The 21,643-nt window shown below is 35.0% G+C and overlaps 1 long non-coding RNA gene across 2 annotated transcripts in view; it reads right to left on the reverse strand.

Moving 5' to 3' along the window:
• Window positions 1–19,776, reverse strand: part of LOC108252798 — a 37,170-nt gene extending 17,394 nt beyond the window's left edge. Inside the window, exons 1-2 of one of the 2 annotated variants that reach the window (XR_003392450.1) lie at window positions 19,571–19,776; window positions 2,988–3,048 (exon numbers count right to left, since the gene is read on the reverse strand). This is a non-coding gene — a long non-coding RNA (uncharacterized LOC108252798). Of the gene's footprint in view, window positions 1–2,987; window positions 3,049–3,531; window positions 3,593–19,570 lie in introns of both variants that reach the window. The other variant, XR_003392449.1, reaches the window with a different exon arrangement.
• Window positions 19,777–21,643: the final 1,867 nt, after the last annotated feature.

The raw sequence follows: 21,643 nt of genomic DNA on the forward strand, positions 1-21,643 counted from the left end.
CCACTTTTTGCACCTTTTTCTTAGAAAAAAAAGAAAACTCCCGATTTTTGTGAAATAGGTTCTTATACCATACCTAAATAATTCTTCTTAGGGGAAATTTAAGGAAGATTTGTAAGGACAGTCCCTTGCCCTACGTAAAATTACACTTTTATACTACAGACCAAAATTAATAGACTACTTTTGATAAATTTTGAATCGTACCAACAAACCCAAGACATATCGCCCAGGGAAAGGGTTAGCAATAAATTTTTGACATATTCTCTTCCAGCAGTTTTACCCGGCATTTTTCACACACATACATATTACATGCATGCAAAACCCGTAAATTTTCAGCAGCGAGAGAGAGACAACAAACAATTTACTTGTAAATTTTCTTTATTCCCCCAGACAACCTCGCTTGGAATTTGCTTACATAATGTCTCGAGCGAAGTGTTTTCATAGTGTAATTTTCATTTTCTTCTTGAGTAATCCCGACCCATTGTTACAACACTGCTTTATGTGGAACTTTGGTTCAGGGATGTGGCTATGGATGGCTCTAGGGACCTCAAAACGTGTTTTGGCACTAAAAACTGACTATCGGAAATTTGACCCGATTACATTACTTTCCTTCCTATAGGAAAAGGAAAGTAAAAAGAGAATGACAAGGTATTGGCTATGGACTGAGTTATGGAACCATGGATCACCTGAGAAGGTCCAAAACAGTTCATTATTATCAAAGTGGGTAGATTTATTTTGCCCCTCGCAAAAAAGTCATACATATATTTGTGAATGAACACAGTTTACAATGTGATAACATTCGTTTTAGCGAGAAAAGTAAATGTTATTTTGGTAGTTAAGCTTTCCATTTATTAATTAAATGATTGGTTTAAATTGTATGGTTGGTAATCCAATGATACAAGTAGATCGGGTTCTGGAGGTCTAAAACATTCAAAGGGGTAGCAAGGAAGAGTACTCGTGGAAAAGTTAATTTCAATAATAACGCTTAGATTAGCTTATAGCAAAATAGCATATTAATTTTTTTATTGAAAACGCCATATTAATGGATCGTTAAAATCAAAAACTATTTGTGTTAAAATGAAACGCCTTGATGGTGTCCAATGCAATAGAACTACTGGATACTAGAGTCGTCAGTCGTTAAGGTCACGTCATTTCTACATTCTGATAGCCTGTATTATGTAACATAAACATGGTATAATGGGAGTTTAATCGGCCATAGTGGAAAAGCACCTTGTGTACACAATGTTATGTTGCAATATTTGAATTACAACTTAATATTTTCTACAATAAAATTTTTTTTTTTTTTTTTTTTTTGCTCAAGCTAGATTCAATATTTCTATTTACATTCTACCTACACAAATATCAACTCTGATTACAGCAAACAGTGGAAAATTGGTCATGGCAGTTAGCACAACGGCAAGGTCGTCTCGTTTGCAATGGTAATAAAAAGTTCAACTGTAATTGTGTGAGGGGTGGGAAAAGACGGATTCAAAACTACTTGGCGAAAATTAAAATATAAAAAAATTGCTTCCCGTTTTAGTATCCAACGTTGTGTTGGTGCTGCATGCTGAATTAACTGATGTATGTAGTTATGCAAGTTTTCATAATGATTAGAATGGCCAAAAGGCATGATAATAAAAATAAAATGTGCTGCATGCTGAATTAACTGATGTATGTAGTTATGCAAGTTTTCATAATGATTAGAATGGCCAAAAGGCATGATAATAAAAATAAATAAAAAATTAAATTGATGAGCCCATAAAAGTGCACAAAGGCTGAAATAGACACCAACCTCCGTATTTTTCTGTATGAGGCACTGATATACGGGTGCGAGAAATGTGCCCTGGTTTATGAGAAAATGAAATTTAAAAGCACCCCGGGGACAAAAACGGAATATTTTTGACCCCTCTATTCGGCGGGAGTCGTAATAAAATAAGTAATCTTATAATCATTCTCACAATTGAGTTACCAAGTTTAATTTAAAACACTCGACGGTACTGTGTGTCGTGTTTTCCATCCATGGTAATTTTTTGGGTGTTCAGCATCAATTCTATGAAATCACGTTTTAACTAGCTAAAATAGGTTAAAGTTGAAAGAAAACACTCGACGGTACTGTGTGTCGTGTTTTCCATCCATGGTAATTTTTTGGGTGTTCAGCATCAATTCTATGAAATCACGTTTTAAGTAGCTAAAATAGGTTAAAGTAAATGAAAGCGGCGCCGGCGTTTCGAACTCTTGACGTCTACGCACATTTCATAAATAGTGGGTAGTGGGCCCCAGTAGATACTAGATAGGTTTTCCTGGAAAACTGAAAGATATTAACAAATTGGATTCCTCCTTTTAACAATTTTTTGGAAATATAAAATAAGAATAATAATGTTAAAAAGATGAAATTATTTAATTCTGTTCAAGATTTAATTTGTGAAAGAGCAAAAACTTCGCGAGTTTCAAAATAAACTGACAGACTGATGGTATTTTTATCAAGTAAAAAAGTTTTTTTTTTCCACAAATAAATAATATTTTTTTTTAGTAGTAGTGAGAGAGTTGAATTTAAAGTAGGTACTTCTCATATTATCTTTTGAAATGGTTAAGTTAACAAATTTGAATTAAAATGGAAGAAAAGTTTTGTGTAAGCTCTCTGCTCTGTGGAATAAATTAACACAAATTTTATTTCGTCCCATAGAGAAGTGTCAAGTGTCATTTTGAATGTCACCATAGCTAGGACATGTTGACATTCGGGTATGAAGGGTGGTTCACTACCCTCCAGCTACCACTAGGTCCCCTTAATTTGATGAATATATCAAATTGCACACGAAAAAGGCATTTTTAAAACCAACACAATATGTAAATGAAACATAGGGGAAAATAACCCTAAAGAGTTATGCGTACGAGCAAAGTTAGGAAACCCATGGACCAAGAAATCTGCAGTATGGCAACTTGGAAATTATATTATTTGGTGTGCATATTTTACTCGAACCTTGCAAACTTACCTTCAACTCAACATGCCAGTGTTGATAATTCTATTGTTGTGTTGAACTCACATGCTGATATCTGAAACAATCAAAAGAATTGTTTTAAGATTACGAATAGAAAAGTAATAACTAGGTATACGAGTAATAGCATCTCGATATCAGCTGAAACCATTATTGGCGTAACAGATTTAATAAACATGCAAAATATGTGAGACCGAGATTCGGTAGAGATTTTAATTTCTATCCTGACAATGACAATACTAGGCATTTCGTTCAACAAATAAAAATTTACTCGAACAACACAGGAAATAGATATACACACAAGTAGATAATATATTGTACCTAGTCATATTAGAAATAGAAGCAAACGCATTATTTACTTGAAAGTAGATTGACTACGACGGGGAGGCTAAAAAATTAAATTGATGAGCCCATAAAAGTGCACAAAGGCTGAAATAGACACCAACCTCCGTATTACAAGCTTTATAAAAGCTTGGTGCAGCTTTATAAAAGCTTGGTGCCTGGTCTGCAAAATGTTTGGATGCAAACCTTGCAAACTTACCTTCAACTCAACATGCCAGTGTTGATAATTCTATTGTTGTGTTGAACTCACATGCTGATATCTGAAACAATCAATTGTTTTAAGATTACGAATAGAAAAGTAATAACTATACGAGCTGAAACCATTATTGGCGTAACAGATTTAATAAACATGCAAAATATGTGAGACCGAGATTCGGTAGAGATTTTAATTTCTTTGTAATTTCTATCCTGACATTTAATCAGTCTGATTCTACTAGGCATTTCGTTCAACAAATAATAAAAAATCTATAATGAAACATTTCAGTCGTATTCAAGAAAATGCTACAACTGCCCAAGACTATGTACACCCATAAAAAAGTAACAATCGGTACAGAACAAACAATCAAATAAAGATAAAGTTTACTCGAACAACACAGGAAATAGATATACACACAAGTAGATAATATATTGTACCTAGTCATATTAGAAATAGAAGCAAACGCATTACTTACTTGAAAGTAGATTGACTACGACGGGGAGGCTTTTATTTTGTAATGAAGAGAAATGAGTTGAGAAAAGAATGGAGGGAAACGCAATAATGAAAAAATTACTAAAGGAACAGAAAATATAGAAGAAAGATGAGTGAAATAAAGGAAATAATCCAGATCATAAAAGCAATGATAGAGGGAGAGGAAAAAACAAAGAAGACGCGACAAAACCCTTTTCTTTGAAATGACCAAGTTGAGAAAAGAATGGAGGGAAACGCAATAATGAAAAAATTACTAAAGGAACAGAAAATATAGAAGAAAGATGAGTGAAATAAAGGAACAGATCATAAAAGCAATGATAGAGGGAGAGGAAAAAACAAAGAAGACGCGACAAAACCCTTTTCTTTGAAATGACCAGTTCCTTAAATTGTCTTTTCCTAGTTTTAATTAACTTTCTTGCAATGAAAATGAGATCCCCAGGCCATTCAGGAGCTGGAGCCTTTGATAAAAACACGTCAATTTAACTTCAGACAGTCTAACATTCTGTTTTTATAACTTCTATGTTTATTTCAAAGACTTGGAGGGTTTCAAAAGATAATAACAGAGAAAAGAGACCCTTTTGTTTTGCAGAGATTATCCCTCTTGTTGTGTCTGCTAGGATAAAATGTCACCTAATCTTGAACCTCCGAATGAAACAAGATAATTATTTTTCCTAACCCTAATACATATTATATCAGGATTAACTCGAAATATTTGAATTTAAAATTCGAGTCACATTTTTTTTTTTTTTTTTTTTTTTTTTTATTCCTCTTGAACTGTAACTGCTAAGGTCTTATCATCCCGAAAGCGAAGAGAGAAGGAAGACAGGAAAAGAGAAAGCCGGCCGTTCCGAGAACGAACTTTATCTGTTCAGGATAAAACCCGACCCGGGCGGGAATCGAACCCGCGACCAAGCATTTACAAGACAGACGCGCTACCTTCCAAGCTAACTAGGCTGGAGGGAATTTTGGGCAAGGCATACTTAAATGCTTGTCGCGTTCTCCATCTAAAACACCTAGATACCTTTTATGAATTGGACTCGAACCACCAATCTCCAGATCCGAAGTTCAATAACCACTAAACCAGTGAGGTTGGTCAATACAATACCTGATACCCTGAAATTCAAAACCCGAAAAATTCGCCCTCCCGTTTGTTGCCCCTGGTGTACTTATCGATATTAAAAATTATGCAAATGAACTGGAAACCTAAACTATAATTTTAATTAAAGAAAAAAGTTTGTGAGGAGATTATAAAATCGTTTAATTTATTGTTACAGTTTCTGATTATTGTTAAATTACTCGTAAAATAATAAAGTTTTCACTGGTTTACATGAAAATTTCATCTTCGAAAACCAGCAAATATCTATAATAGAGTGTGCTATTGAATATATCGAGACAAATCATTCAATCATTGGATGACTTGCCCAACAAGGTAACAGTTGAAACAAAATAGTGAACAATATCTCAAGTAGAACTCAACATCTTAAGTCGAACTACTTATGTATACCAAATATACATATCTCCATCATTAAGAAAATGATTTAGAATCAGAAACAAATCTTTTGAAGACAATTTTAGCTGGGAATTGAAATGAATGCAGATGCAGCAAATATTTGGAAACTGCAACCCCATAGTTGTTTACAGGAAGTATTTGCACAGAGAGCATATTTATCTCCTGAAGATTGCACGAATAGATACTCTATTAGCAACTTTCATAACCTCTCCCACCTTCAAAAGATATAAACTAGATGAGTAAGGGGTTTTTCAAAATTTTGCATAAAGTAACCCCGCAGGGAATTAATGTAAGGCGGGTGACGAAACTAAAATTTCCTAATTAGTTGCACCCCGTAACGCCAAGAACAATTAACGCCTAGCTGAATAAACACGTTAATGACCGAGCATCGTTCAGCAATGAATAAAGAATAAAAATCGTTTTGTAAAGCGAGAGAAAATTGTTTTCAATAAAAAAAAAGAAAGGCGAACATAAGAGAAGAAAAATCTTATTTTTCACTTACTTGTTTTCTTCAAGAGAAATTAAATTGTTCGGGACAATTTACCGTTTGTTTGATGGGACTTTTACAACGTATTTTATTCAAGTATGAATATAATAGACACCATCTTTACACTTGAACTTTGAACTCACCATCGGGGATACATTTCAAGCCATCGGCATCGGATCAACCTGCAAATTGCACTCATAGGGTTTCTTGGGAGAGGATTAAGAACATGTGCCGGGTATACTATTATCCAATGTGTTGGATGGGGGATAGATATCTACCTCGTGTCACTGCCTTGATAGATATATTAGGCATCTACCTATTACTAAATTACTACGCAAACCTTCACTTGTGTAATGGAGTATAGTATCCATGTGCAATGTTATAGGTGTTGGGTGAGAGATGGAGAGGAAGGAGGAAAATATAGAGTTGACCATACAATGTATAAAATTAAAAAGATCACATTATTAACTTCAAACCCAATTATGCTTCGTGACAATCACCCCCAAACCTATGAAGTACTACAAGCTTCTATCGACCACTGCTTTGCTTCAATCGTATACCAATCCCCATACAGAATACAATCATCAGCATACTTATCAAGAGAGCAAACCTCAATTTGGAAATGAAGTATGACGAACCTCACAATAAAATCTAATCAAACTCAGCTTTGTGTTTTCGCTTTGAGGAAAAAGAGATGGAGGGTAAACATGAGAAACTTTTCTCCGAAAGATTAAATGGAAAGGAAAATCCAAGATGGAGGGTCAGAGGGACAAACTGAAGATGGGAAGGAGAGGGTGGAAAGCCAAACCAAAAGGAACTGCTCGGTGAGGTCATAAATTTCGTCCCTAACCCCTCCGTATATCATGCCGCCTCCATCTATATCCTCATGTGCGATACAAACTCCATTGCGGTGCACTTTATTGTATCAATAATCTACTTCTCAGTGGAGGGAAAACATTTCTTTTGAACGAAAAGGTAATCGAGTGAAAATTGAGACCCTTGACCAGGCCAAGAGTAATTCAAGCCAGGTCATGGTCTGCTAGTTCAAAGGTTGATGGGTTGAGTAGCTGACTGCAGGAGGCTATATTTGAGAAGACATTTAGAATAAATATAACTACAAAGATATCTTTGAATGGCAACTTAGCAAAAAAACGACTTTACAAAGAACATGACAACACGTGTAGTGGATTGCACTTCATCTGTAAAACGTTCGAACTGTCAGCAGAATAGCGCACATGGAGGATATATTATACAATATACCCCATATATCGAAGCTATGGCCATTACTTATAATAGAATGGAATATCGACACAAATACCTTTGTTGAAACGAAAAGAAATAATAAAAAACAAGGAGAATTTGAAAAGCAAAATGACGGAGAGCGAAAAAGAAGTGTGTTCAAACTCAAAGATAGATCGGATGATAGAATGTTAAAGAGAAGCTTATTACATATTTCTCCTTATCTTAAAGTGAAGCTGAGCGATGAAGAGAAGAATGAGAAATGGAGAAAAAAGAATGAAAGAAAAGAATGACTGAAAATATATTTATTTTAACTTTTCATTCCACAAAAACGAACGTAATAATGTAAAATTCTGGAGGATGTAAAGCTCCGATATTTTTCGTATTTGGGTCACACAGCAGCCGTGTGTATGAAGTGGTGAGACTGTTCTACAAAATGTTAGCTCTCGGAAAAGTCTCCGAAAATGAAATGATCAGACATTTTATTCAAACCATTAGGTTAGAAATAGTGCTCCGGCAAGACGCCGAAAGTAAATTGGAAAAATTACAAGACCTTTAAGTTTGCATTCCCTCAGGACTAGAAAGCAAACAAAAAATATTTTTTTGTTGGTCTCCCTCAAAATTACTTTTACGACGCGACGGGGGAAAAAGTTAAAAATGTCCTCTGCTTCTTATTTTCCGATAAAATAAGTTCGTGTTTGTTCTCTTTTGCTCTCGACATGATTTTGTTTATCTTTGCCGATAGGTTATTTGTGTTAAAACATGCGGGCTTCTACATACTCACATCATGTACCTCCTGTTCGTCTACTTATCCCATACCTGGAGCTTCTTTATTGACTCTCGAGTACTCAAGAATTAGATGGGAAATGATACTGATAAAGGAAAGCGAGAGCTCTTACGAGTTAAATATCTCTAATGGTCGACTAACAAATTTGTAGCCAAATTGGCAAGTTAAAAAAAAAAAAAACCTCTTCTTCATAACGATTCACTTTATTCCTGTCTTCCTGGCCCAAAGTTAATGATAATAACTCAACCAAGAGAGTACATAGTACAGAAGTTCTTAAAATTAAAAATTTAAGCAAAAGCTTTACTCAGGAGTACAGGAAGGCTTATAAAATTTACTACCTGAATATATCAATATTAAAAAACCACATAAATGTTTGAAATACTTTCTCTTCTTGGGGAAAAAAGTACTTTTCCTACACAGCTACATAACTGTTCAAGATTGCCTTCGTTTATATTGATGAAGATTTTAAATTGGCACACGAAACTGTAAGCAGGCTTATTATTCTCAAAGAAAGGCAGGAGACACAATAAAAAAAGGAAATACCCCTCTTCTCCGCCCTTGCAATTTCTTAAGCTTGTGTATTTCTTCCCATTTTACCAACAAAGCCCCTGGAAAAGTCTACAGGAACAACGAAAGTGTGAGTCGAACTAACCACATTATGTATTATGTCAATTGTGATTGGAAATGGAAGTATAAATTGCTCGAAAAGTGATTTGCGATGAGGAATTTTCCAATTAGATGAACGCGTAGCGCGTACAAGACAAAGGTACGTTCGAATCTAAATTATTTCTAACAGAATGGGAGCTAAAAAAAAAAGTATAATTACCTACGTTACAACTATTTTGAAAAGCATTTATTTGATAGCTTGATAGTAAACTTATCTACAGGAGTCGGAACTTGTCAGAAGCCATGCGTACATAAACATAAAATAAGAGTACAACTTACGCCACTTACTGAAAGTGGTTTCGCTTCTTACAACAATTCTGTTACCTACATCTCCTCTCCTTCCTTTTCTCTCCCTCTTATTTTCGTGCTTTCATTCAGGCCTGATACTTAAATCCACCCTTACAAAATTACTTCTATACCTTTTTGCTTTTTTTTAATTAAAAAAATATTAAGCTTTTAAGATTGTGTTATAAAAAAAAATGTAAATGCATTGTCAAGTTAACATTGTGAATATGAAAAAGAGGTTGGGAGGAAGAGCACAGGACAATGTGAGGGAGAAGTAGAGGGAGGACGATATGATACTGCATTATACATTACGTCCTGAACCTGCCAAGGGCGAGATTATGAGGGAAAATTGAAATCGGGTTTCTTAAAATTTCAAAAATAAAAATAAAAAAAATAATAGAAAGTAACTAGAAGGTATGTCCCAACAGTGAAGATCTTACCCACCCACGAAGCGTATTACTTTACTTAGGACCCTTGACCAGGCCAAGAGTAATTCAAGCCAGGTCATGGTCTGCTAGTTCATAGGTTGATGGGTTGAGTAGCTGACTGCAGGAGGCGACATTTGAGAAGACATTTAGAATAAATATACATAGATATCTTTGAATGGCAACTTAGCAGAAAAAAGACTTTACAAAGAACATGACAACACGTGTAGTGGATTGCACTTCATCTGTAAAACGTTCGAACTGTCAGCAGAATAGCGCACATGGAGGATATATTATACAATATACCCCATATATCGAAGCTATGGCCATTACTTATAATAGAATGGAATATCGACACAAATACCTTTGTTGAAACGAAAAGAAATAATAAAAAACAAGGAGAATTTGAAAAGCAAAATGACGGAGAGCGAAAAAGAAGTGTGTTCAAACTCAAAGATAGATCGGATGATAGAATGTTAAAGAGAAGCTTATTACATATTTCTCCTTATCTTAAAGTGAAGCTGAGCGATGAAGTGAAGAATGAGAAATGGAGAAAAAAGAATGAAAGAAAAGAATGACTGAAAATATATTTATTTTAACTTTTCATTCCACAAAAACGAACGTAATAATGTAAAATTCTGGAGGATGTAAAGCTCCCATATTTTTCGTATTTGGGTCACACAGCAGCCGTGTGTATGAAGTGGTGAGACTGTTCTACAAAATGTTAGCTCTCGGAAAAGTCTCCGAAAATGAAATGATCAGACATTTTATTCAAACCATTAGGTTAGAAATAGTGCTCCAGAGAGAGAGAGAGAGGGGGGGAGAAATTTAATGAAGTTAAGAGTGAGAAATGTGGTGTACAGAGACCAGTGTCGTAATTATTATGTTGTGAAAAGAATTTGGTGCAAAAGCCGAGAAAATATTCAGCAATAAAATTCTAGTCAGGCTAACCTGAACCCAGGGGACAGACCTACTTTATGCGAAACTTGATTCTCACTTCTTTCATCGTTATACCACAGACAAGAATGACACAGACGGCATTGCTTTTTGTTGGATAAATAAATAAGTAGTAAAAGAACAAGCCATTTTATTATTCATAAAATATTTTTGCAATTCAGAGTAGGTAGATAATACCGAAGAACTAGGTATTGTTACTTTTGCCCTTCTGACCTTTTTTAACTTCCTAAAAAGAAAAAAAAAATCAAATTGGACAAAAAAATAATAATAATAAATAGCTAAATTAAATAAAATTAGGAACTGATGCTATGGAAATAAATTCAAAAAGGAGGCCTCGGCTTTTCGTTTTGTCAAAAGAAATTAAATATCGCTTGTAATTTGATGCTTGATCAAATGAAAATACAATTAATTTTTGACGAAAATTTCTTAAATAATTATCCAGCATAAAGATTAAAGAGCGCTATATCCAAGGGCATTTTTATTCCGTTTTGAAGTATGTAATGAAAATTTTAATTAAATGGATGTATCGATAACGATACAGATCTGAAAAAGTAACATCTATTGGAGAGAAAAAACGGCATGAAAATAAAAGTGACCTTTAATAATTCATGACCATGTTCGTTTTATTCATTTTAGGTGAACTTGAACAAGTTCAAAATTATTAGAAATTTATTATTATATGAGTGTTATCAAAAGTTCTCCTTTCCAAGAACTTTTGGGTTTTGGTAAATTCCCATTGAAATTTACATCTTGAATTAACAATTAGAATTCAAAGAAAGATTCTTCCAAAGAAGAAACAATGAGAAAGAGGTGGAAATTAGTGAAAAGCTTATTATTAGCTTACAAAGGAAATAATTCTTAGTACAATAGAGAATACATTGTTGATGTAACACAGCTAAAAACCTGTAGCCCGGAGATAACGAAAAGCTAATATTGGTTCTTTTCTTCTCTCCTTTGCTTCCTTCCCTCTTGTCCTTTTTTATTTACAATCCCTTTCTCTGCCAAATACAATTAATTTTTGACGAAAATTTCTTAAATAATTATCCAGCATAAAGATTAAAGAGCGCTATATCCAAGGGCATTTTTATTCCATTTTGAAGTATCTAATGGAAATTTTAATTAAATGGATGTATCGATAACGATACAGATCTGATTCAAGAAAATGCTACAACTGCCCAAGACTATGTACACCCATAAAAAAGTAACAATCGGTACAGAACAAACAATCAAATAAAGATAAAACAAACTATACACGACAATATTCTTTGCCTCAACAACCACAATAATGTTTTTGAAGAATGAATAGGAAAAAGAAAGGAAAGGAAAAAACTGAACAATAACAATAAAAAAATAAAAACCCAGAGACATTTAAAAGTCAGACAGACTAAATTGGAAATATTTCATCTCTGTTATAGCTTATAGCGAGTACACAAATGGTCGAAATATAGACTAATTGAAAAGTTACTGTTTACTTAACTAAGGGTTGCTGAAGGGAGGTAAGGGGGGTTGTAAATTGGAAATATTTCATCTCTGTTATAGCTTATAGCGAGTACACAAATGGTCGAAATATAGACTAATTGAAAAGTTACTGTTTACTCAACCAAGGGTTGCTGAAGGGAGGCAAGGGGGGTTAAAACTTAGTCCTTCTGGATTTTTCATAGTTGCTCGATTTGCTGTATTTCATTTAAACCTAATTGGCTGTCTACCTATAACTTTGGTGAGATTGCTTTCCTATGTGGGGTTTCTATAAACACAAGTCATGTTTTGGGAACAGATCTTTTTCTAATAACAAAGATGTGAGAAGGAAATTAGAAGTCATTTTATACCTCAATCTATTTCAAAACACCATACCTACCCCTGCCTTTTCCACAAGTTTGGCCATGCCTCGGGATGAACTAGCGGGATTCCGGAGCGAAGCGACGGAATTCAGCTAGTACAATAATAATAACAAATCAAAGAATACGAGTAATAAAACCAACCAGAGCAAGACGCCGAAAGTAAATTGGAAAAATTACAAGACCTTTAAGTTTGCATTCCCTCAGGGCTAGAAAGCAAACAAAAAATATTTTTTTTGTTGGTCTCCCTCAAAATTACTTTTACGACGCGACGGGGGAAAAAGTTAAAAATGTCCTCTGCTTCTTATTTTCCGATAAAATAAGTTCGTGTTTGTTCTCTTTTGCTCTCGACATGATTTTGTTTATCTTTGCCGATAGGTTATTTGTGTTAAAACATGCGGGCTTCTACATACTCATATCATGTACCTCCTCTTATCCCTTCGTCTACTTATCCCATACCTGGAGCTTCATTATTGACTCTCGAACAAAAAATATTTTTTTGTTGGTCTCCCTCAAAATTACTTTTACGACGCGACGGGGGAAAAAGTTAAAAATGTCCCCTGCTTCTTATTTTCCGATAAAATAAGTTCGTGTTTGTTCTCTTTTGCTCTCGACATGATTTTGTTTATCTTTGCCGATAGGTTATTTGTGTTAAAACATGCGGGCTTCTACATACTCACATCATGTACCTCCTGTTCGTCTACTTATCCCATACCTGGAGCTTCTTTATTGACTCTCGAGTACTCAAGAATTAGATGGGAAATGATACTGATAAAGGAAAGCGAGAGCTCTTACGAGTTAAATATCTCTAATGGTCGACTAACAAATTTGTAGCCAAATTGGCAAGTTAAAAAGAAAAAAAAAACCTCTTCTTCATAACGATTCACTTTATTCCTGTCTTCCTGGCCCAAAGTTAATGATAATAACTCAACCAAGAGAGTACATAGTACAGAAGTTTCAAGAGAAATTAAATTGTTCGGGACAATTTACCGTTTGTTTGATGGGACTTTTACAACGTATTTTATTCAAGTATGAATATAATAGACACCATCTTTACACTTGAACTGTGAACTCACAATCGGAGATACATTTCAAGCCATCGGCATCGGATCAACCTGCAAATTGCACTCATAGGGTTTCTTGGGAGAGGATTAAGAACATGTGCCGGGTATACTATTATCCAATGTGTTGGATGGGGGATAGATATCTACCTCGTGTCACTGCCTTGATAGATATATTAGGCATCTATTACTAAATTACTACGCAAACCTTCAGTTGTGTAATTGCAAAAGCTTTACTCAGGAGTACAGGAAGGCTTATAAAATTTACTACCTGAATATATCAATATTAAAAAACCACATAAATGTTTGAAATACTTTCTCTTCTTGGGGAAAAAAGTACTTTTCCTACACAGCTACATAACTGTTCAAGATTGCCTTCGTTTATATTGATGAAGATTTTAAATTGGCACACAAAACTGTAAGCAGGCTTATTATTCTCAAAGAAAGGCAGGAGACACAATAAAAAAAGGAAATATCCCTCTTCCCCGCCCTTGCAATTTCTTAAGCTTGTGTATCTCTTCCCATTTTACCAACAAAGCCCCTGGAAAAGTCTACAGGAACAACGAGCAAAAGCTTTACTCAGGAGTACAGGAAGGCTTATAAAATTTACTACCTGAATATATCAATATTAAAAAACCACATAAATGTTTGAAAAACTTTCTCTTCTTGGGGGGGAAAAAAGTACTTTTCCTACATAGCTACATAACTGTTCAAGATTGCCTTCGTTTATATTGATGAAGATTTTAAATTGGCACACGAAACTGTAAGCAGGCTTATTATTCTCAAAGAAAGGCAGGAGACACAATAAAAAAAGGAAATACCCCTCTTCTCCGCCCTTGCAATTTCTTAAGCTTGTGTATTTCTTCCCATTTTACCAACAAAGCCCCTGGAAAAGTCTACAGGAACAACGCAAGTGTGAGTCGAACTAACCACATTATGTATTATGTCAATTGTGATTGGAAATGGAGGAAGGGGACTAAGGAGAGAGTGTCTTGGAGTATGGTGATAGGGTAGCGGCTTGGGAAGGAGAACCTGGAAAGGAGACTATAGGAGAGGGAGGGATTGAACAATGGTGGTTTGGAATAAAGGCAATTAAAGGCCTATTCATATTTGCCGCGAGTTTCATCCGATTTTTTTCCGAATGTGCTGTAGGTAATATAATTTAAATGATAGTGTTTAAACTACACACGACACGATTTTTGAATGGTAAGGAATTCGAAAATTCTGGTCAATCCGAAAATTAAAAAAGGAATTTTAATTGTGTTAAGCATATTTAAATGCTTGTCACAAACATCGTTCCCCGATTATTTCACCTAGATAAATTTCATGACATGACTTGGACTCGAACCACCAACCTCCAGATCCAAAGTCCAACGCGTTAACAACTGCACCACTGAGGTTGGTTTAACAACTGCACCACTGAGGTTGGTTCAATCCGAAAATTATAAAGATGCTAAAAAAAAACGAGCTTGGCATCCAAAAGTGGCACTTTTAAGATAAAAATTGTCATTTGCTCAAGAACTTTATCTGACGACAACCTCGAACAAACACAACCGAGACACGAAAAATCTTCATTTCGAGTTTCGCAGGATGAAACTCAGTATTAACAGAGCACCAAACAGCATCCTGTATGTGCATGTGAAAAGACTTTCCCAACAAAAATGAGACAATGTGCAATTTCCTTCGTGCCACTTATCCTTGTCCTACGTCATTCCGTGTTTGCAATGTATTTGACCATTTTCATCTCGGCTAACAAAGAGTACAATGCAATCACCGGGTCAAAATGTCCACAAGGACACACACACAAGTCTTGGACAAAAACAAAAACTTTTTGACACGACATTTCTGAGAAAACGGGACATCTCATGAGGGGGACCAAGGTTATTTTTCTTCGCATGACTTGGACTCGAACCACCAACCTCCAGATCCAAAGTCCAACGCGTTAACAACTGCACCACTGAGGTTGGTTTAACAACTGCACCACTGAGGTTGGTTCAATCCGAAAATTATAAAGATGCTAAAAAAAAACGAGCTTGGAAATGGAAGTATAAATTGCTCGAAAAGTGATTTGCGATGAGGAATTTTCCAATTAGATGAACGCGTAGCGCGTACAAGACAAAGTTACGTTCGAATCTAAATTATTCTAACAGAATGGGAGCTAAAAAAAGTATAATTACGTTACAACTATTATGAATAGCACTTATTTGATAGATTGATAGTTAACTTATCTACAGGAGTCGGAACTTGTCAGAAGCCATGCGTACATAAAAATAAAATAAGAGTACAACTTACGCCACTTACTGAAAGTGGTTTCGCTCCTTACAACAATTCTGTTACCTACTTCTCCTCTCCTTCCTTTTCTCTCCCTCTTATTTTCGTACTTTCATTCAGGCCTGATACTTAAATCCACCCTTACAAAATTACTTCTATACCTTTTTGCTTTTTTTAATTAAAAAAATATTAAGCTTTTAAGATTGTGTTATAAAAAAATGTAAATGCATTGTCAAGTTAACATTGTGAATATGAAAAAGAGGTTGGGAGGAAGAGCACAGGACAATATGAGGGAGAAGTAGAGGACGATATGATACTGCATTATACATTACGTCCTGAACCTGCCAAGGGCGAGATTATGAGGGAAAATTGAAATCGGGTTTCTTAAAATTTCAAAAATAAAAATAAAAAAATAATAGAAAGTAACTAAAAGGTATGTCCCAACAGTTAAGATCTTACCCACCCACGAAGCGTATTACTTTACTTATCACTTGTGATCTACTTTAACTTTGTAAACCTACTGTTTGAAAATTTAAAATTCGAATTTCTTGCCAAGTTCCCTTGCTGAACTCTAGACTTATGAACGCCGAAATTAATACCAGTTATGCAATGTGGTAAGCTTCAAATGTCCATAAAAATATCACCTATGTAAACCTACTGTTTGAAAATTTAAAATTCGAATTTCTTGCCAAGTTCCCTTGCTGAACTCTAGACTTATGAACGCCGAAATTAATATCAGTTATGCAATGTGGTAAGCTTCAAATGTCCATAAAAATATATCACCTGTTTATTTCCTAGGAGAAAAAAGATGGACACAAACACAATATCTTTACAAGCATACCATCCATACACAACACAACATCCATTCATAATTCCATACCTTTACAACTTTCCAACACAATATTGTGTGAATTGTGTACATGAAGCTTAGCGGAAGAATAACTACATTGTGCAGGGAACCCTTGCTGAACTCTAGACTTATGAACGCCGAAATTAATACCAGTTATGCAATGTGGTAAGCTTCAAATGTCCATAAAAATATCACCTGTTTATTTCCTAGGAGAAAAAAGATGGACACAAAAACAATATCTTTACCATCCATACACAACACAACATCCATCCATAATTCCATACCTTTACAACTTTCCAACACAATATTGTGTGAATTGTGTACGTACATGAAGCTTAGCGGAAGAATAACTACATTGTGCAGGATAATGGGTAAGGCAGGAATCTAGGAAAAAAGAAACCAGAGAGCTTATTTCGAATTCATTTCATCATTCCACTATCTACTGTAAAGTTGCATGTCGAAATGTCTAGAATCTAGGAAGAAACCAGCGAGAGCTTATTTCGAATTCATTTCATCATTCCACTATCTACTGTAAAGTTGCATGTCGAAATGTCTAGACATCTACCATCGACGTCAGATGCATAATTATATTGACAGACGCATGTAACTTATTGGAAAACGGCATTGCTTTTTGTTGGATAAATAAATAAGTAGTAAAAGAACAAGCCATTTTATTATTCATAAAATATTTTTGCAATTCAGAGTACCCGTCTTAAAGGATAAAGAAAAAAATCCAAAGAAAACCACGTGACGAAGAAAAAATTAACGAAAAACGAAACTTGGGAAATGGAAAAAAATCGGAAAAAATAAAGAAGAGCTTTCGAGAGTTCACAAAACCTCCGCTCTGTAGAACGATAGCACGATGACTGAAACACAAGCTCGAAAAATTGGAAAATTCTAAACGCTGTACCTACTTACACGAGAGAAGGAAAATAATAAAGAGTACAATGAAATGATGTTAAAAAGGTACTGACACACAAAAAAGAGTGAAAAATGAGTGCAGCAATGTTGAAATTGTCTGGAGAGTGATGGAGGGGTTGAAAAATAGTGTTGTTTAGGCTTCCTATATGTAGAACTTGGGTAAAGACAGGATGGAAAACTATTGTTTGTGTTTTTAGCTTTACATTTTCTTTATCTGGAAGCATCCCTTTTCAGCTTTGGAATTGAACCGTGCAAAGAATAAGGATCAGGTTAGTAGGTAGGTAATCAAACAGTACTTCCATAGCAACTCTAGTAAATAGTACTTCCATAGTACTATCTCCTATATTCAACCTAAGTACGTACCTATATCCAGATGTCCAGCCGCCTCTCATTCCTTGCTCTTGGGAAAATCTGATTCCCAATTTCAAATTGCAGCAAGCTCGCGAGTTCTCATTGGTCCGTGAACTTCCAAGAACACCAATCAATTCCTGTAATGACGGCATTCATAGAATTTAGAAATTGTCAATCTCTTTTGAAATTCGCTCATTGTCTTCACATGGCAAGACGCCGAAAGTAAATTGGAAAAATTACAAGACCTTTAAGTTTGCATTCCCTCAGGACTAGAAAGCAAACAAAAAATAGCTAAGTTTTGTGTCGTTTGATATCAGGGTAAGCTTTCCATCTTAGCACTGGACTTGACCATGACTTTTGCAAAACAAAATTATCCCACGACTTTTGCAAAACAAAATAAAGTATCTATATACCTATTTGACTTTTTATTCGGATATTCTACTCAATTCAATGCTAGCCCAATTTATATAAATTGGAGAAAAAAAGGTGATAGGTCATTCTTTACTAAAAACAAAAATATCCAAAGAAATCAAAGAATAGACAAGGTCTAAGTCTGTCTATGAATAATGCGATTGTTTGCCATACAGAAAGTTTTAGATTCAAATTCTCACTGTCAACAACAAATTTACACACAAATTTTGGTTGCAAACAGGGATATCGCCAAAAAGATGTCCATGAAGACAAGAAGCTTTACTCTCCAGCAAATGAAACTTTACTTCACAACCATGTCAGTAAGCATTATCATGTCCAGAGGTATTAGGAGGACGCACTAATGGCTTACGTAACGAACATATAGCCTACTTCCATGTTTCCTCGTGCTAATTAATTCAGTAAAAAAACATGTTGTGAGAACTTTTTTAAACAGGCTATATTGGGGACAATCAGGCAAAGTCAAAACATCAATGGGAGTCTCCGAAGAGTTTCAAATATCAAAAGGAGTGAGACAAGGTTGCGTAATTTCACCTCTACTTTTCAACATCTATGTCGAACACATTATCAATCTCTCCGGGGAAATTTGTTTGTTCAATGTCAAGAAAATGAAACATCAATCATTTTTATTACAGACCAGCTGTGGAGTAGACTTCTATGTAAATGTGTATTCTTTCTTATGCCCGAGGCATGTCACAAAACTTTAGCGGATATCACGTTAGAACACTTCGCTAAATTACTTGTTCATCGATACTTATGTTAATACTACTTGGTTCTTTATCCTTAGTTTCCTTGAATGTAGTAAGTACTTGGTGCTTTTGATTTTTACTTGGTACTGAATGTATGTATCAGTGCCACACTTGCCGCAGGTTACTAGTTTTTAGATAGATACTAAAGGGTAAAAAAGACAATACATCTGTTCTTCCGTAAAGAAAACTAAGGAAAGCTGTAGCTTGAATATCAACCTTGTTTGAAATTTGGATTCAGGTTCTAGCAAGCATTAAAAAAAAAAGCTTCCAACCTTAAAAAACACAGTATAAGTAGCATTCAATTGTTAAATACATAGGTACTACATTGCCGCTACTTGTCGCAACGGATAATATACCAAATCCTTGCCTTTAACATGAGTTTCAGATTTCTACACAAACAAAGCCCCTGTCCTAAAACCTAATCCGGTCGCGCTTTGGACACTATAATTACTTTTGTATTGTTCTTTGTAATTCGAAAGTTTCCAAACTAATTTCCTCCCCTTCCTTTATGTAAACAAATTGGAATTTCTCATTTTCATTGTGGCAAAAAATGTGTAAATTATTCAACAACGTTTCTTTTTTGAATAAAAAACAAGTAAAATATTCTAAATTGGCCATTTTTCTATTGTGATATCTCCAGGTGTAGGTACATACTGAAATAAAACCAGCATGTAAAAACGTGGGAGATCGTAAAAATAAAATAAAACAATGTACAAGCAAAACTTACGTCTGTTCCAAAAATCCAAACCAAGAAAATGACATCAACTTCATCCACGAGATTTCTAAAAACAAAAAATGTCTCAAGTAAAAGTCCTATCAAAATTACTTCAAAATCATACAAAAGCACATCCGTCTCAAAGGATAAAGAAAAAAATCCAAAGAAAACCACGTGACGAAGAAAAAATTAACGAAAAACGAAACTTGGGAAATGGAAAAAAAATTATTTTAGCTCGTCAATAATTTTATTACATGTCAGAACAGCTTTACTGTACAGTATGAACATATTGCACATAATATGCATCATACATTGCATAGTCGTACCTGGGTTGTATGCATTTTGGTGTTTAATAATAATGATATGCTTTACCCAATGTGTGTTTGTTTTACCTTGAATATCGACCCAAAATTAATATACCTAAAACATAAAATGTCATTAAAAAATCAGATATATTAGAGTACAGTTGTGATAATATTATATTGACGGCTTGTAGCACATTTAGGCCCCTGTTGATCTTTGGTTCGTAAATGGTAAAGTACTCAACTACTCATAGTGAGTGGTAAACACAGGAGGACAAGAAACAAATAATGAATATTTACAAATTCCATAGACGTAGATATAATTCGAACACAAAAATATCTTACTCTGAAAAGTCTGAAATAAAGGAGAACGATTCTCCCAAAATAAAAGAATGTTTTATATTCCTGCAATATTGATATGACAGTTTTTACAGCTTTTCCCCATTTTTGAGAAAGTAAGGAGTATTTTTCTCCATATTTACAGACTCCTGATGGCATTGAAGTTTCATTTCTTCAATATTTTATCTTGACGTATAAATAAGAAATCCCTGTCAATGTAGGCACCTACGAGTAATTTGATGGGGGTTGTGTGTTTCAATTTCACAGCCTATGTCCCTTGCCTTGCCCTACGTAAAATTACACTTTTATACTACAGACCAAAATTAATAGACTACCTTGGATAAATTTTGAATCGTACCAACAAACCCAAGACATATCGCCCAGGGAAAGGGTTAGCAATAAATTTTTGACATACTCTCTTCCAGCAGTTTTACCCGGCATTTTTCACACACATACATATTACATGCATGCAAAACCCGTAAATTTTCAGCAGCGAGAGAGAGACAACAAACATTTTCTTTCTTGAAAGGCTCCAAGATAAAGTTCTCGTTCTCTCTCTCCTCCCCCCTCTCTTTGTCCTGTTTCTTTATAGCTTAAAATAGACTTTTCAAAGGTTTTAAGAACGGGCGGTTGGCTGGGGGGTGGGTCATAATTCAATCTTAAATGTTCCAACACTAAGGAGAGAAAAAACGCGAAGAGACTCCACTGGGGGTTTAATCTTGCGTGCACAGAGGAACAAAACACCAGACACCTCTGAAAATGAATTTCTGTATGAGGCACTGATATACGGGTGCGAGAAATGTGCCCTGGTTTATGAGAAAATGAAATTTAAAAGCACCCCGGGGACAAAAACGGAATATTTCCACAGAGGAACAAAACACCAGACACCTCTAAAAATGAATTTCTGTATAAGGCACTGATATACGGGTGCGAGAAATGTGCCCTGGTTTATGAGAAAATGAAATTTAAAAGCACCCCGGGGACAAAAACGGAATATTTGAATAGAGAATACATTGTTGATGTAACACAGCTAAAAACCTGTAGCCCGGAGATAACGAAAAGCTAATATTGGTTCTTTTCTTCTCTCTTTTGCTTCCTTCCCTCTTGTCCTTTTTTATTTACAATCCCTTTCTCTGCCTTTTTTTTTTACACAATGGGTACACTAACTCCAAAAACAAAAAAGTGCTTCAACCTACAAAAAATATAATAAGCAAACTAAACTTTCATTCAAAGGATGCTGGATGAAAAGAGGGAAAGGGAGGGGGAGGGGAGAGAGAGGGAGGGAGAGTTATAAGGTAGGTGTAGGTACTTACCATGGCTGTGTGGTTTACATGTCGTGGGCGGATTCTGTTGGAAATAAAGGACCGGAAAACTATTGTGTGTGTTTTTAGCTTTACATTTTCTTTATCTGAAAGCATGCCTTTTCAGCTTTGGAATTGAACCG

Source organism: Diaphorina citri, unplaced genomic scaffold (genome assembly GCF_000475195.1).
Source record: "Diaphorina citri unplaced genomic scaffold, Diaci psyllid genome assembly version 1.1 scaffold870, whole genome shotgun sequence".
NCBI classification, from domain to species: Eukaryota; Metazoa; Arthropoda; class Insecta; order Hemiptera; family Psyllidae; genus Diaphorina; species Diaphorina citri.